This window comes from Cajanus cajan, chromosome 5, assembly GCF_000230855.2.
Source record: "Cajanus cajan strain Asha chromosome 5, NIPB_CcT2T_4, whole genome shotgun sequence".
Lineage (NCBI taxonomy): Eukaryota > Viridiplantae > Streptophyta > Magnoliopsida > Fabales > Fabaceae > Cajanus > Cajanus cajan.
In genome coordinates, this window is record NC_138521.1 from 54,150,235 (window position 1) to 54,168,998 (window position 18,764).

Here is an 18,764-nt window from a genome sequence, read left to right on the forward strand (position 1 = left end):
GATCGTATACCTCTTTCATCATTTGTCGAAAAAATAATCATCATGTAAATACAACTAATTTTTATCGAGATGAGGGACATGCAAATATATAGGACTTTCATGTCTCATGTTTTTTCACGATAAATACAACATGCATCTAATAATAATCGTCTCAATTTTTCGACATCAAGATGAGGCATAAGAAGATCGTATACTACTTTCATCATTTGTCGAAAAAAATAATCATCATGTAAATACAACCAAGTTTTACCGAGATGATAAACAAAGGCAATATATACGACTTTTATGACCTATATTTTTTCACGATGAATACAACATGCATCTAATACTAATCATCTCAATTTTTCAACATCAGGATAAGACATAAGAAGATCGTATACATATTTCATCATTTGTCGAAAAAAGTAATCATCATTTAAATACAACTAATTTTTACCAAGATGAGGGACAAAGGCAATATATAGAACTTTCATGCCCAATATTTTTTCATGATAAATACAACATGCATCTAATAATAACCGTCTCAATTTTTCGACATCAGGACGAGGTATAAGAAGATCGTATACCTCTTTCATCATTTGTCGAAAAAATAATCATGTAAATACAACCAAATTTTATCGAGATAAGGGACAGGCAAATATATACGACTTTCATACCCTATATTTTTTTATGATGAATACAATATGGATCTAATAATAACCGTCTTAATTTTTCGACATCAGGATGAGGCATAAGAAGATCTTATACCTCTCTCATCATTTGTCGAAAAAAATAATCATGTAAATACAACCAAGTTTTAAGATGAGGGACAAAGGCAATATATAGCACTTTTATGACCTTTATTTTTCCACGATGAATGCAACATGCATCTAATAATAACCATCTCAATTTTTCGACATCAGGATCTGGCAGAAGGAAATCCTATACTTCTTTCATCATTTGTCGAAAACAATAATCATCATGTAAATACAACCAAGTTTTACCGATATGAGGGACAAAGGCATTATATAAGACTTTTATGACCTATATTTTTTCACGATAAATACAACATGCATCTAATAATAACCGTCTCTATTTTTTGACATCATAGATCAGACATAAGAAGATCGTATATCTCTTTTATCATTTGTCAAAAAAATAATCATGTAAATACAACCAAGTTTTACCGAGATGAGGAACAAAGGCAATATGTAGGACTTTTATGACCTATATTTTTTCAAGATGAATACAACATGCATCTAATAATAACCGTCTCAATTTTTCTACATCAGGATGACGCATAAGAAGATCGTATACCTCTTTCATTAGTTGTTGAAAAAAATAATCATGTAAACACAACCAATTTTTAGCGAGATGAGGGACAAAGGCAATATATAGGACTTTCATGCCCTATATTTTTTCACGATGAATACAACATGCATCTAATAATAACCATTTCAATTTTTCGACATCAAGATCAGGCATAAGAAGATCGTATACCTTTTTCATCATTTGTCGAAAAAATAACCATCATGTAAATACAACAAATTTTTATCAAGATGAGGGACATGCAAATATATACGACTTTCATGTCCTATATTTTTTCACAATGAATACAACATGCATCTAATAATAATCGTCTCAATTTTTCGACATCAGAATGAGACATAAGAAGATCGTATACATCTTTCATCATTTATCAAAAAAAATAATCATCATGTAAATACAACCAAGTTTTACTGAGATCAGGGACAAAGGCAATATATAGGACTTTTATGACCTATATTTTTTCACGATGAATACAATATGTATCTAATAATATAATCGTCTCAATTTTTCGACATCAAGATCAGGTATAAGAAAATCTTATACCTCTTTCATCATTTGTCGAAAAAATAATCATCGTGTAAATACAACCAATCTTTACCAAGATGAGGAACAAACGCAAATATATAAGAATTTCATACCCTATATTTTTTCACAATGAATACAACATGTATCTAATAATAACTGTCTCAATTTTTCGACATCAGGATGAGGCATAAGAAGATCTTATACCTCTTTCATCATTTGTCAAAAAAAATAATCATGATGTAAATACAACCAAGTTTTACCGAGATAAGGGACAAAGGCAATATATAGGACTTTCATGCCTTATATTTTTTCACGATGAATACAACATACATCTAATAATAATCGTCTCAATTTTTCAACATCAGGATCAGGTATAAGATTTCTTATACCTCTTTTATCATTTGTCGAAAAAATAATCATAGTGTAAATACAACCAATCTTTACCAAGATGTCAATCTTTACCAAGATGAGGAACAAATGCAAATATATAGGACTTTCATGCCTTATATTTTTTCACAATGAATACAACATGCATCTAATTATATTTTTTGAGGGGATAAATTTAATCATTGGTGCACTAAATTTAGTTATCATTCTTCTTTTCTCTTTTATACTTATTTTGTAAATAAATTCTCTCTCTAATTAAAAGATCTCATTTGTTGTTTCTTTTATTAAAATTATTACCACTTTTTTCCCTTTTAAACCAAAAAATTTTATTCTAGAAAAATAAATGTTATACATTTTTTTTATTAGTTAAAATTTATTACTAGTTGTAAAATCACAAGTAAATAAAAGTTAAAATCACGTAATTTCATAATTTCTTTTGATAAGTTTTAGTTAATAAAAATATAAAATTACATTTTAAGGAATATGTTAAGCAGTTTGTTCCCAACAATTCCTCATCCAATTAAATGAATTAATCAGGAGAATCGATAATAGGACGTTTGGGACTATTTTTGGTAAAAAAAAATTATAAAAAGTGAGGATTTTAATAGTTTAATAGTTAAGTATAAGTCACTGTCAACCAATATTATTATTGATATGATTTTTTATATTTACTTCTTTTATAAAAATAAATAATTTATCATAAATAAATATTTGTCATTAGATGATAAACCCTAAACTTTAAAGCCGCAAAAATGTCTAAATATTTTAATAAAGAATTGGAAATATTTTACCTAATATTTTACTTCACTTTTAGAACAAAAATATAAACAAAAATATAATTTGTATTTATCTATTTATTTATAAATTAATACATTGTTCATTATTGCCTTTTTAGATGTGTTTTTATTTAATCTATTTTAAAATATTTTATACAGTCACTATAAATAAGATAAAATACTATTGAATATCATATTGGGAACCTATAAATAATATATTAATTTATCTAAATATTAATTCTATATTTTTTTTAATTGATGTGTGTTTGATAGTAGATTTAAAGATGAGAGGAATTCATATATATATATATATATATATAAAACAATGATTTACCGAAATCTAGGTAGCTTATTATCAAGAAATGAGGGGAATCCGCAAACATGAAAAAGCTTTACAAAATGCTACTTACAGAAGAAATGTAGTAGCAATATTACTTTTTACATGATTAAACACCTAAAGAAAATGGTAGGTCCAGATTCTTTTGACAAATATTCATGGGTCTATTTGTAGCAAAAATAAATAGACAATTGATGAAGTCCAGTGCTCTTGAAAGCTTCAGCTATTAAGTGAATGCACTGTAATAGTTTTATATCTTTGAGATGAGATGTCACAGGCCCCTCGTGCAAGTTTTATTTGGGCAGCACCCTTTACTTGATGAAATTTAATTTAATTATGAATAATTGGACATGTTAATGGATTTACATCTCTAAAGCAACAGAAGTTACAGATAATGTTAACATCAATAATCAGTATGAACTGACCTGGCCATATACTTGGCCTTCTCAGCTTCCTCCCATGCTACTGCACGTGCTTCAATGACACTCTTAGGTGGTTCTGCTTTTGTTTTCAAGGAAGTGGATGCATCCTTATCCTCCTCTTCTTTGCTTCCTCCCATGATTTTTTCATGTTCACTAAGCAAGTACCAGGAAGACCCAGGATGGCCTTGCACTACTTCCTTTTTATAAAACCACAAGAAACACAAAGTTTACAGAAAAGAAGAGAGAGAAAAAAAACAGTAAATAATTTTGGACAATATGGTAAGACACAGAATTTTGTAAAAATAATTACTGCACATATAAAATCTAACAGACTGCATAAACCAGTAAAAAAAAGTTGTAGTCAACATCTCATGCATATGATAAAATATCATAAATAGACAGAACAATGGCTATTCAGAGTGTGTAAAACCCATAAGATAAGTGGAGGCAAATAGATATGCACCTGCCGAACAGCAACCAAATATTTGATACCAAGAAGACTGCCATGACGAATCTCCCATTCTGGCCTACACTGAACAAAAGGCAACAACAGAAGCATAAAGATTAAAAACCAATGAGTCAGAGAACTTGAACAAAACCCATGAGAAAAGGAAATTGCTCCATGGGATGTAAAAAGACAGAAAATCTTAAAAGTAGTGCATCTTAAAGCAATGTACATTACATTTATTAAAAGTTAAGGAATTGCAGCATTAAATGATGTTTACCTGCATTTTCAACAATATGTTCAATGTTTCATTTACTAGTGCTGGATGCATATACTTAAATGCAGCACCTAATGCCTGTGCACAGGTTTCGCGCACTGGAGCAACAACCTGATCAGATACATAATCTCCAAAGCTGAAATAAAATAACCAAAAAATATCAAGAGACTTGCAGAAAAAATGACAGCTTTGAGGTCTCAATTGGACAATTAGCCATTAATAAGAGAAGACAGAAGCGCCAAATTTTGCCAGTCATTTACATAGAGCAAAGTTCAGCTGGATCTAGTTCATTTATTAAAAGATATAAAAGAACAAAAATATCATACCGATCAAGTGACAGCACACACAAAAAGCGTATCACACAGTCTTGAAGGAAATAAACAGTTTCGAAGCCAGGAACTTCTAGCCACTTTAACCAAGTTCATCAGCTCACAATTCTGAGGAAGATTTCGCAGCACATTAAGGTTTCCAGAGGAGTCCTATTGTCATCAGAATGACCCTTCTACTCTGCTATATTAGCAGGCTCCTTGCATGCATCACGTAAGCCATCAGAGTAAGATTCCAGATACTTGTCAGCAGAATTACCATTATATTGCCCATTCCCATAATCCAAATTTAAATTGCATCCATGGGTTTCAGAACTAATGCTGATTTCAATATCACCTTCATTGCTGCAAGTCATCACACTATCAATAGAGGTCGATGATGATACATCTTCAAGTTTGGGCCTCTTCAAGTTTAAAACAAATTCATCTGCTGAAAACTTGCATATTTAAATCAATGTCCCTCTCTCTCTTCAATATATTTGGTATACTTTTGTCTTCTAATTCAATAAACAAGGTCCCAGACATGCGTGAGTCATGTTTAAATACACCAGCAGAAGCACCTTGATGAGTTAATATCTCTCTCAATGCCATCACGCTGCCATGTCGTATCTCCCAAACTAGCAACAACATTTGATAAATAATCACCCAAAGAAAAATAAGTAAAATGAATGTAAAAACGCACTAGTCAATATATATCCCACATTTTCTTCAAAATTGTACAAAGTGTGACAGCAGGGGTGAAATGCTTACCAGGATCGAACATATCAATAATAAGTTGCTCAACAAAAGCGTGGAAAGGCCATTGTCCATCCCCATCATGCTCAAAGCCATCTTCGTCATGATTAACATCCACGAATGCCTAAACAAAATGATGCATTGAAATAATTCCAAATTATGCCTTGTGATTGATCATCAATGGAAAATGTATCAATTTGCATGTAAAAAACTGAGGTTAAAATAGCATTTTCATAGACAAACGACAAATGAAATATGTTCAATCATTTCCAAATTTGTATCATACAAAAAAATATGATAGAATAGCACCACCCACGGCAATAATAAGAACAACAAACAACAATGATTAATAATTATAATTAATAATCAACAATTAATTTCTACCAGCAACAACTATAAGAGTTTCATGGAATAATTGTGACAAGGCATGCCCTAGAAGGCCCAAAATTTCCAATGAACTAAGAATCAAACCAGAATATTACCTTACTGAAATTTACTGGATCAGGAGATGTGCCTTTTGGAGTCAAATTTTGAGCACCTGATGCCTCTGTACTTCCATCTTCACACCAGGTTTTTGTTTGGTCTTTAGAGTTTATTTTTGCTTTCCGCTTTAAAAGATTCAGTTCTCTTGCACTTGGCCACTTTGATTTGACACTAGGAACCATGTTTGCAACCATTTTCTGGATGTTATGTACAAAACAAGATGTAAAAACTCTACGATCTATTCCATTCAGATGTGAGTCTGATTTTGATGCCATAAGATCTTCATCTCATTACATCACTGATATCCATAAATTGTTCACAGACATCCAAGCCTACGTTAACCAAGAAGGATTTAAGGAATCAGGACATAAAGCATAAACTTAGGGTGTGTAAGCTTGGGGTTGAAGGGGTTGAAGGGGGGGACCAATTTTATTAGGGTTTTCTTTGATTTTTTTCATAAGCTACTCATTTTAGTTTTTCTACAGAAAGCACTGAAATGCTTTTTCATGTCATAAAAAAATAAATAAAAATCAATGCCTTGTTACAACTCCTTTAGATGCAGAAAATAGAAGGAGCACAAAAGAGTTAAGCAGCTATGGTGGGTCCTCTTTTTATCAAACCCCCATAAATACAATGTCATTGCCACCAAATCACCTTCTCTACAAGTGTCCACTTACATCAACTAGAGCAGATAATGAATAAGAATATTATATGACATACATGTTCAGCAATCATGAACTTTGTTAGGTTATCATTTCATTACGGGATGACGAGATACTACACCTTGAGGCACTCTTACTAACCTAAACGACGTTGAAGATTTTGGTTCTGACGAACCAATCGCTCCTTTGGGTTTTTTATATTATCATTTCCAATATCATATTCCTGAAATCAAACAAGATATTTTATAAAATGTCTATGACATAGCTGCACATGCAATCAAACGAGAAAACCTCAAAAGGAAATAAAAAATAGAAGAAATCCAATCATAGGCTTTATGGGAACTTGATTGGCAATTAAAAGTTATTTCTTAAAATTTCCTGATCCATATAGTATCCTGGAACAGATAATTCTAATACAATCAAATCAAATTAATCGGTAAAAAAAATTGACAGAAATCATTGGAAAGGGGAGATGTAACTCTTTGGTATTGTACAACATATGCTGTCATTTGGAGCTCAATTATTTAATGGAGAGTCTAGAACACAACCAAGTCTGTTGTTAGAAAGCATTTGCAGTCACCCCTAGCCTGCCTTAGTTGCAGCCTCTTTGGGGTTGCCTTAATTTCAGCCTCAAGGGTAGTGTTTACTCCAACATTGACTAGAGATATAACTTAAATAGAGCTTATAAATCTTGGAAAATCCTCACCTTATAGACTTGTTTTGTAGGGTAGAGTTAAGCTCTACATCCAAATTCTAAGATCTATCTATATTAATTATAAGGTGGAAGAAACAGATTTAGCATTATAAAGTTGTGATGTTCAGGAAAGCAATTAATATGGCATTTTGATAGTGAATACTATATTACAAATTTACAATCTCAACATATCAGCATCAAGTGGTAAATTATCCATGTGTGTGCCTGTGCATAGAGAGTATGTTAACCCACAAAAATAAAATATAAGACGTACTTCGTAACATGAAATTATTTTACCTGTCCTCCTGATGCTAATAATGCTCCAAATTCAAGTACCTTGTTCATATCAAAGCTGTCAAGGGACAAAGTAAATATCTTTCAAAAAATATATTCAATGTAATAAAATAAGGGGAAAACTATTTTCAAACAATATTAAAATATATTTTATCAGTTCATAATACTCTCTAGATGCATTTTACTTTGGAGCAGTTTTTTGTGGATCAGTAAAAAGGATTGGGTAAAAACAATGGTGTAGAACTCTACAGCAGTGTTCACTGTTCAGTTTAAACAACTCTTTGGCAAAACAGATTGAAGTATAAAGCCGAAACTTCTAAAAAGGTATCCCTTTGCTCTTAAATCTGTTTCATTTGATTTTGCTTATGCTTCTCTTCAATATTCGCCCACTGCTGTTTCAAGAGATTTCCGGTTTTTATATGCAAAGGATTTGGAAGCCTAGTGATGCACTTCCAGTTAGTTTTATGTTTTCTATGTTTTTTCTATTTTCAATTGTGTAGGATTCGGCCCCCTAGTGTACCTTCTTTTTTTCTCTTAATAGAAATGTATTTTTTATGCAAAAAAAAAAGTCAAAGAACAATTTATTGTACAACCTTCTAAATGAGCTTCCTGTAATTTTTGATTGTAAATAAGGCCATGCACACAGATCCTCAATGCTAAAAGATATCCCATTCTCAGAAATTTTTGAAACAACAGAAGCAAAAAGTTCGGTCAAACTTATGTGCTTAACATTCTCAGCAATTGACCCAATTGCATGAGCAGCTGCTACTCTTGTATCCCAATTTTTACTGCACAGATATTGAGAAACCTAAGCATCACATGAAAACAGGATGTTAAAATCAATTGGACAAATATTTGACACATTATCAACATATAAAATAAGAGATGAAAGATAAAAGAAACAACCATTAGTATTTAATATTTATCTTGTATAAACTTTCAAAAAACCTTGTTGAAATTAAATTAAATCAAGATCAAGTTCATAGATGCAGATCAACTCTAACATGCCCTTATTATAAGAGTAGGCAGTCATCTGCTTGTGCTGAAATTTTATTTTAGATAATATTATTATAAGAAGAAGAAAAAAAGGAGCAGCAAGCAAGCATTAAGCTCTTGAAGATTGTTTACTGTATTAAAGAGGCTATATAAACATGTTAAGAAATTATTCCAAAAGCTTTAACTATTAGGGGCAGGCCAAGAAGTGATATTATCTCAATATTTAACCATAAAATCATACACCAACAAAAAAAATTAATCAGAGAGATCATATAAACAGATGAAAGAGCATGAGTTCATAACCAATATAATTGACATACAATGAAGACAGTGCATAAATATGATATAAACTAAGCATATTACAACAAAACAGTGTGAATAGAACTTTAGCAAATTTGATACCTTCTTAAGAAGACTGGTCAAGTCTTGAGGGTGTGATTTTGCAATTTCCCCTATCTGACGAGCAGCAGTCAACCTTGTTGCTTGGGTTGACCCAGCTTTAAAAGTTTTGTTAAAGAAAATGCAGAAAAACTTAAATAATAGGTCAAATAAATGTAAAGATAAGGAAGATATGGAGGATACTGTTGAGGAGAGTAAGCAAACGCTGGAGCCTAGATGACTGTTGGGCCATAGCAAATCATTCCAAATGCTTTTTTTGCTCCCTTTGCCTATAATCTATAGTATCAACCAACAAATATGCTATTGAATAAAAACATTTGCAGTTACTTTTTTGTAACAGTACATCAAAGTACCTTTATACCTTTCACCAATCTGCATCCACAAAAATTACTGTTCAATATGAATGTTATCGAAGACATCAAAATTACTTCAGTAACATCCGGCCATACACTCTGCAATCATACCTAGGGCTAGACACGCTTAAGACCATGGAAATGCCAATCGTTTATTTGCAGTTATCCAAATAACTATAGACTCAAACTGATAGTGATACCTAGTTAGTAGGAATAATACAAATGACATGTCGAAAATATGCATGATTCACAAGTTCTTTCTTCTTGTGTGCATTTAAGCAGATGTAGTATGGAATTGCTGCTCAATTCTTTTATAGCATTTTGCATTCTAAGGCCAGTAACTTTCTTCTTGATGTTGCTAAATGCTGACATTTAGCACGCTCTACAACCCAACCACTGATCATTATAATATACATGCATTTATAAAGAAATGCCGATATCTTCAAAGGCATACCTTGGGTGTTTAGTTTGTAATGGGGTTACGTATGGTGAGTTTGTGGCTTCTCTTTGGTGCTGGCTGATTTTGGGATAAATTTGGCAAATGATGTATAAATGGTCTAGATTGCTTCACTAGATCTTTTATGTTCTATCTTCTATGGCTTGCTATGTAGTCTTAAATTTAAATTTTAGTAGAATATGTTACGTTCCCCAATGTATTTTGTCTCTGCCTTTGCTAATAAAAAGAAAATCCTTCTTTAATAAAACAACAGTGACTAATAATAATAGTAATAACACAGGAGCAAATGGCCAACTTCTTCCACCCAGAATAGTTTTCTTTAGCATAGCCACCAGTATATGCCCTGTTCATCCACCGTGAAAATCGATTGGCCTTTTCTTCCGGTTATAAACATTGAAAGATTGAAAACACGAGAGCAAGTTCAACAATCCAGTACGAGTAAAAATGGATTACAAACAGTTTCATATAACTGGGAAAAGACGAGATTATAAAGATTGAAAGAAAAAACGAAACAAAAGCAAAAACAAATCGCGAGTTTCGATTCACTGTTAAAGCTTGTTTTATAGCAAGAAATGATAAAGGCTAAAGAATTGAATAACCCTGAATGTGGGATTCGAATCATTGATGTATGAATTGCGAAAAGAATAACGAAAAATGCTTTTCCGATTCGCTACGGAAATGCATACGGGAATCGATAATAGATCATGCGGTGCGGGAAAATTGAAGAAATTGAATAGACAGAGATAGAGAAAGAGAGAATGAGAAACGAACCGGCGGCTGTGGTTGAAGTGATCGCGGGAAGAGTCGGGCGGCGGAGCAGAGAAAATCGCCGGCGAGAATGAGGCGGTAGAGTGTCTGAGTCGAGAGAGAGAGAGGCTCCGTCAATAGCTAGGGATTAGTCGAGACACTTTAAATCTTTTTTCCTCTTTTTATTTTTATTTTTCTTGTTATTCATTTTTAAAAAAATTAAAATTAAAAGATGGCTGGTCAATTTATCGCAACATAGTTTCCAGCCATAGCCTTATGACCAAAAAAATTGTTATCGACACACTCAGTTAGGGTATTCAATTAATATTTTTGTCACAGTAAACTGTATTATTAAATTTGTAAAATATATATTATTTATATTATTAAATTTGAAGTAATTTTATCATTTTAAGACAATTATCATTTTTAAATTTGTTACAATTTTTTTATTAATTTAAAATGTGAAATTATCTCGATATATTCATGTATATGAAATTATTAAATTGAAGTAAAGTTATAAATATAATAAAAAAACATGTAATATAAACAATCATTTGTATGATATTATATTTAATTTATTTTTTGTTTTTTTATTAGACTTATTTTTGCACTATTTTTATCATATTTGTGTTTTTTTTCAAACATAAAATAAATTCAATAATTTTAATGTAGGCAAATCTAATTAAACAAAAAATAATGTCTTGAATTAGGAAAAAAAATTAAAGTTGTCTATCAAAATTAAAAATAAACATTGTTTTAACATGAATAAATTGTCTCAAATTTAAAAAAGATAAAAGGCTAAAATATTTATATAAAAAAATGAAGGGCCAAAATAAATATAAAAAATAAGATAAAAGATAAAATATAATTTAGATTAACAAATATTTCTCATGATAGTTTATGCAATTATTTGAATGTATGCAAGGTAATTATTGGTAGATATATTAGTTAAGGTTTATTCAGGGAAAAAAAAAAATTAAGGTTTGTGAACCGACAGATTATACATGTGGCTTGTGTACATGTGAACCTATATTTTTATAATAGGTTTAGGGTTTATACACTTTTCTACATTAATAATATACTTTTATCGTAAATTTTATTTCTTTTTAAAATATATTTGTATTTTTTATTTTCTAATTTTTCAACTTTACAAACTTTTTCTTGTCATTGTTTTCGCATTTTTTTTTTCTTTTTCAAATGCTCATTTATTTTCACACGCATCTATTCTTTATCTTAGACGTTAAATTTTGAAATTTGATTTTACAAACAAATAATTGGCTCATAATAGTTATATCTCTTATTTTCCTTTCTTCTCCCAATGTTTCAGAAATTACTATTTAAAAATATGTAAAAAGTATACTTTTTCAAAATTATGTTTTGTAATTATGAAAATATTCTTTTAGAATTTTTTTCTTCAAAACACAAATTAGAGGAGTGTACTTGATCAGGATTTTAGTGGATTATAAAGTTTTTTATTATAAAAAATTATGGTATTCAATTAAAACAATCATAATTTTTTTAAGAATTTATTAAAATTTAATGATATTTAATTAAAAAAATTACTTAAAAAGGTCTATTGGTATTAAAAAATATAGAGATAATAATGTTTTTTTTAATGTTGAATTTTGTGATAATTTTTAGTATAATTCACATCTAATTTACTCATTAAACAATTACACCAAAATCTTTGAGATTTGGCATGATTTTTTTTCTCTACTATTTTTACCATTTTTTTTCTCTCTCTTAATTATTTTCTCACTTCTTTCTTTTGTTTCATATTTGTTCCTCTCGTTTTCTCTTACCATTTTGTTTCTCTTTTGCCATTTTGTTTCTCTCTCACCATTTATTCTCTATCTTGTTTTCTCTTTTTCATTTTATTCATTTCTGTCATTTATTTTTCCTCTCACTCTCTTTCTCTCACTTTCTTCTTTATCTCTTTTCTCTTTCTTTTTTTATCCATGTCTCTCATTTATGTATTTATTCTTCTTTTCCTCTTATCTTTTTCATATCTATTAATTTATGCATAATTTATTAATATTTTATTTTTTCTAAATTACTAGATATTTATAATGATTTTTTATAATTAAATATTATCTATTGTTCTAATTTAAAAATTATTAAAATTTAATTTTTTATTCTTTTAGAAAATTAATATTAAAATATAAAATTTTGAAATATATATTAAAAAAACTTTACGGGTGATGGTAATGACCCTCAAAATGAATATAAAGTTTTCGATTTACATCATGCATATTTCAAAAATGTGATTGAAAGGATGTTCAATATTTTTGTAATTCACGTTTTACAATTTTTAAGTTAGTGTCTCGATTTCTATTTAAGATACAAACTGAACAAGTATTAACAAGTAGCATTACATATCTTTCTTTCTAAATAATGTTATTGTGATGAAATTTTAATTGAAATAGTAGATAGATCTCAATCTTCAATATTACTAGTTAATGAAAACTATAATTTTAAATATATTGTCGAGACTCAAGTGCATAAGAGAAAATATGAGAATGCATGAGGAACTAATATAACTTTAAAGTCAACTATTTGTCAAAAGATGCAAATTTTTATGTTAGTTTTACTTTTCTTTAATTTTTGTTATATTTTTTTTAATTAAATCTTATAGTATTACAAATATATTTCTTTGGAAAATCCATAACATCCTTTAAAATCTTATATTATAAAAAGATTGAATTCCATTAAAATATCAATTACAAAGTCTCGATAAAATTATAGTTTCAAAAGCATTTTTAAATAAAATCTTAAAAGTCATGACATTCTTACAAAAAATTTAAAATTTTTCATACTAAAATTGTCTTTTGAAACATCAATCAAATACACTCCCTTAGAAGTCATGACATTCCTACAACGTCTTTTAAAATCCATTAAAATTCATAAGACATTTTCACATTAAAATTGTTTTTCGAAATCTCAATTCAATATACCTCCCTAAATCATATAGTATTACAAATCCATGATTTATTGTAAAATTCATAAAATCCTTTAAAATCTTATATCATAAGTCCATAAAAATCTATTGAAATTCATTAAAACATGAATTATAAAGTCTTAATTAAAATTCAAGTTTCAAAAGTCTTTTAGTTTTTTTTTTTTAAGTCATGAGATTCTTACAAAGTTTTTTAAAATCTATTAAAATTTGTAACTTTTTAATGTTAAAATTGTTTTTCGAAATCTCAATCCAATACATTCCCTAAATTAACTATTTTAGAAATAACTTTTTAAGATTATGTAAAATGATACATTTATATAAAGTACGTTTTGGAACATAATTAAGTAAAATACTCCATCTAATTGTGTTAAAAACATAATTATGAAAAATACTTTTTTTGAAAGACTATAATTATTTGTCACACTAAATTTAATGTTGTACTTTCTAGCCGTATAAATAGGTTAAGTGCACAAAAAAAAAACACATATTTGACTTGACATCTTAGGCATTGTTAATGAAGCTAGCTACACATGCTTATAATATTGTAGGACACCAAATTTACATCTCAAATACGTGTAAAAATTGAAAGAGAAAAGAGTAATAATGTGAAAACTAAAAGCAAAGAAGAAGGAAAATAATATAAAAACTAAAAGAATTAAAATAACTTATTTTAAAATAAGTGGAGAGTGAGAGGAGTATAAGATGCATGTGAAAATTGGAACGATGAGAGAAATTGTGTGAAAAACAAAAACAATGTGACAAATTGAACATTGGATGTACAAAATAAAAAAATTAGAAATAAAAAATTAAGGATATTTTATAAAATAGTGAAAGAAATTTTACTTATAAAATGTGAAGTGTATATGATGAGTCTAATTTTTTTAATTATATTATATAAGTAAATAAGTTAACCTATTAAATTTAATATAAAAAAATTATAAACTTAATTTTATAACCTCTTATTAAATAAGTCAAATGACAATATTTATTTAATTTCCAACATTTTTTCATCTTTATATGATTTATAACATAATGATTGTTTATTCCATTAAATTTAATTTTTAAAATACATTAAAAATCATTAAAAAAAATTAAAATAATATTATGTGATTATTAAAAATTATTAAAATACATGTTAAATGATTGATCTATACCTATTATAATATACTAGAGGGATTGAGGTACTTCATGTCTCTAATAGTTAGAGGCAAACAGTGGATACTAGAGGGACCGAGACACTTCGTAGAATAATATGCAAGATTGAGTAATACATGTTATATTGACAACTTTCATGCAAAATAAAATATCTTCATTTTTTAGGTTATGGTTATTTCTTTCATAAACTAAAATAAATTACATGAAATTTTAAATCTCATATTGATACATGACATTGTATTATTTATTTTTGTAATATTTTTAAAGTCAAAGAAATTATGGATGATGTATTCTATAAAGAATTGAAATTTATTCTTGAAAGATATGACATTATTCAATTTAATTATTTATTAATTATGATATATGTTTTAGTTCATGTTAATGTTAAATAAAAATAACAGCAGAATGACATTTAATTTTTATTGTAAATTGTAGGGAACCTAAAAATCATCATGAAGTAGAATCCTTATTTGGTCTTGCTATTAAGGAAATTTTATGATCATAAAACATCATATTGTGTAAAATTATTTATATGATTATATGCCAATAAATGAATTCATTCCATAGATAAGTTATTTTTTTGTCCTCATGTTTCTAACTATCTCAACCTCTCTCCACCCGACCACTAGGGTAACCCTAGTGGTTCATAGATAAGTTATTTTAAATCTTATGATAGTTACCAAAATATATCTCATTTATAGATACTAGAGGGGCCGAGCCACTTCGTGCCTCTAACAGTTACACACAAACAAATATTATAAATTATGGATAATTATTTAAAAAAAATATAAGAATTTTTTTTTATATTCAAGAGGCATAATCATCTACTAAAAAGTGGAGACCAAAGAGATGGTTACCAAAATATATCCTCTTTATAATATGTATATAATTATGGATAATTATTTAGAAAAAATATAAGAAGATTTTTTTTTATATTCAAGGGATATAATCGTCTACTAAAAAATGGAGACCAAAGGGATGATTATCAAAATATATCCCATTTATAATATGTATGTACTAGCGGGCCGAAACACTTCGTGCCTCTATATGTATTTTGTTGTGGTATTTAAAATAATTCATCCATAAAACTAATTTTACTATTTCTTATATTTTGATAATTATTCGTTGATGAAGTATATATATATATATATATATATATATTAAAAATAAAATTTAATGTTGTGTAAAATAGTTTTCTATTTTAAGAAACTAATTTAATTAAGTTAAAAAAAGACACTACAACTCATGTAACTACTAACTCATGACACACTTATTTTAAGATTTTAAGAAAATATTTAAATTAATTTTTTTCTTTTAAATCTATTTTAATTAATGCATTACAATTTGTGTAACTACCAACTCATGACACCTTCATTTTTATATTTCAAGAGAATATTTAAATAAATATATTTCCTTAAATTAAAAAAAAAAAAACATGCACTACTCACAATAACTTATGTAACCGTTAACTCATGGCACATTTAATTTTGTATTTTGAAGTATATTTAATTTGAATTTAAAAATATTTTAATTAAATTAAAATAATACACTATAATTTGTATAACTCTGTAACTTACAACACAGTCCTTTTTATATTTTAAAAAATATTTAAATTGAATTTTCTTCCATTGAATCTATTTTAACTAAATCTATATTCTATTATAAAGAGGATAGGTATGTAATTGCTTTTGATATTCACTTTTTAGTGGATCATTATACATCTCAAATGCAAAAAAAAAAAAAAAAATCTTATATCTTTTTAAATAATTACACGTAATCTTTAAATATTTTGTTTGTGTATAATTATTAGAGGTATGAAGTGTTTCGACTCCTCTAATTTATAAAAAATATGTAAAGTATTTAATAATTATAGAAATAATAGCACAATTAAAAGGTAATAAATGATATTATCTTAAATTTCTAAAACGAAGAAATAAATAGAAATTTTTGTTTAAAAATATATTAAAAAATAGAAATTTTCTTTCACAATGTGCTATTAAAATTAGAAGCTAAAGATTTTATACTATTAACCTATTCAAAAACACGTTAAATGACTTTTGAAGCAATTGTTACAAAAGTAAACTATTAATTTATACATTCATGATTAAACAATACAAAATATATCTACGATGTCAATAAGTTTGTATCATATTCTCAAAATAAATTAACAAAAACTATAAAAAAAAAAATTAACAATAATAATAATCATTATATGAAGAAATTATATTGTGGCAAATCCAAGGAGTTTCTTGTTAAAATAATGCAGTATAAATTGGATAACCGTCAATAATTTTAAATTTATGGCATGTTCATTTTTGTATTTTTAGAAAATATTAGAATTAAGTTTTGTTCCTTAAATTTATTTTAATCCACTACAACATACGTAACCATCAACTCATGACATGATTGATTTTTATATTTTAAGAAAATATTTAAATTGAATTTTTTTTCTTTTAAAAATTAAAAGAAAACTTAAAAGAAAATAAAATTCAAAATGATAATAAATAGACATAACTTTATATATATATCTTTTTTATTTAACTTTAATGTTGTGTAGAAATATTTTTATAACTTGAATTTTATTCTTTTAAATATATTTAAATTAAATTAAAAGTATCCCGCATAACTTGTGTAGTTATGAACTCCTTGCATGATCATTTTTTTTTAAGAAAGAAACATAAAAAATGAGAAAAAAATCCTAAAGGTCGACTAACTTGCATATAGTAGAAATAGTAGAAGTAATGCAATTAAGGAGATAATTGAGAGATTGAAGCATCCATGACTCAAAAGAATGTCCTAAGAATAAAATTTTAAAAAGATTATCTTAACGTCATATAGAAAAAATTATACCAATAAATTAAAAAAATAGAGAAAGAATAAATAAAAAAATCATCAATCATTCTAAAAAATAGAGAACAAAAAAAAATAAACGTTTACACGAACCTGAAGAACGTTATGATCACCATTGAAGATGAAGAAACTTGTTGAAGAGCATCACACTATAATATTTAGAGTAAGAGGAATGAAAAGTGACAGATACACAATATTGAATCCAAAGTAAGCGGTTACTAAGACTGTGGAGGAGGTTGTGCGAATATGTGTGGTTACCGAATAATAAATATTTTCACTTCCATTATTGTACAATTATTGTAAAAAAAAACTATCGTAATTATTAAATGTCTTAGTCTATAATCTTTTACCTATGAATCTAAAATTTGAACCAAAAGCAAAGATCGGTGTTGCAAATTAAGCAATTTCACTAAGCATTTTGTATGGTATTTGAAAAGTAAAATCTTTATAAACTTTGTAGAATACCTTTGTCTGTAACACCCCAATTTTTTATAAAGAGTATTTTTGTATTAATGGCATTTTCGTATTTAGTAATGGTATTTTCGTAATTTTAATAGAGGAATGAGGGTATTTTTGTAAACTTATTATTAATGGCATTTTCGTAATTATTAATGGCATTCTCGTAATTTTGTTAAAGTTTTTGGGTATTTTTGGTTTCTGGAACGGGCCGTTCCAAATGTGGAACGGGCCGTTCCAAATGATAAAATTGTGTATTTTTGGGATGTCCAGAACGGGCCCAGAACGGGCCGTTCTCCAAAGGAGAACGGGGCGTTCTCCTTGCAGAACGGGCCGTTCCAGAAGGAGAACGGGGCGTTCTCCTTGCAGAACAGGCCGTTCCAGAAGGAGAACGGGGCGTTCTGCTGGGTTTTAGAACGGGCCGTTCTGATTTCAGAACAGGCCGTTCCAGTTGAAAATTTTGCGTAGATTTGAAGGGTCCAGAACGGGCGTTCCACTTTTCAGAACGGCCGTTCCGGATAGGTCCGCGAAAATGCCTATAAAAAGGCCCCTCCTCCCTCTCAAATCCTCACACCTCTCATCTTCTCTCCCTTCTCTCTTTTCTTTCTCTCTCTACTTCCTGCTGTTGATGGAAGGAGCTTAGGGGGTGGAGGTTCTACCCTAGTTCCGGTCCCGATTTAAGGAGAGAGAAGAGAAGGTTCTGCCCGAATTTTGACTACCG

General features: G+C 28.4%; 1 pseudogene across 1 annotated transcript; it reads right to left on the minus strand.

Moving 5' to 3' along the window:
• Nucleotides 1-323: 323 nt before the first annotated feature.
• LOC109793243 (TATA-binding protein-associated factor BTAF1-like) lies at nucleotides 324-10,795 on the minus strand (annotated as a pseudogene). The gene is made up of 12 exons (XR_014434107.1): nucleotides 9,250-10,795; nucleotides 9,070-9,164; nucleotides 8,265-8,479; nucleotides 7,675-7,729; nucleotides 6,825-6,906; nucleotides 6,021-6,353; nucleotides 5,554-5,662; nucleotides 4,804-5,420; nucleotides 4,481-4,613; nucleotides 4,219-4,287; nucleotides 3,759-3,952; nucleotides 324-3,642 (listed from the first exon to the last, which is right to left on the minus strand). The product of XR_014434107.1 is annotated as a TATA-binding protein-associated factor BTAF1-like (transcript).
• Between the last annotated feature and the right edge of the window lie 7,969 nt (nucleotides 10,796-18,764).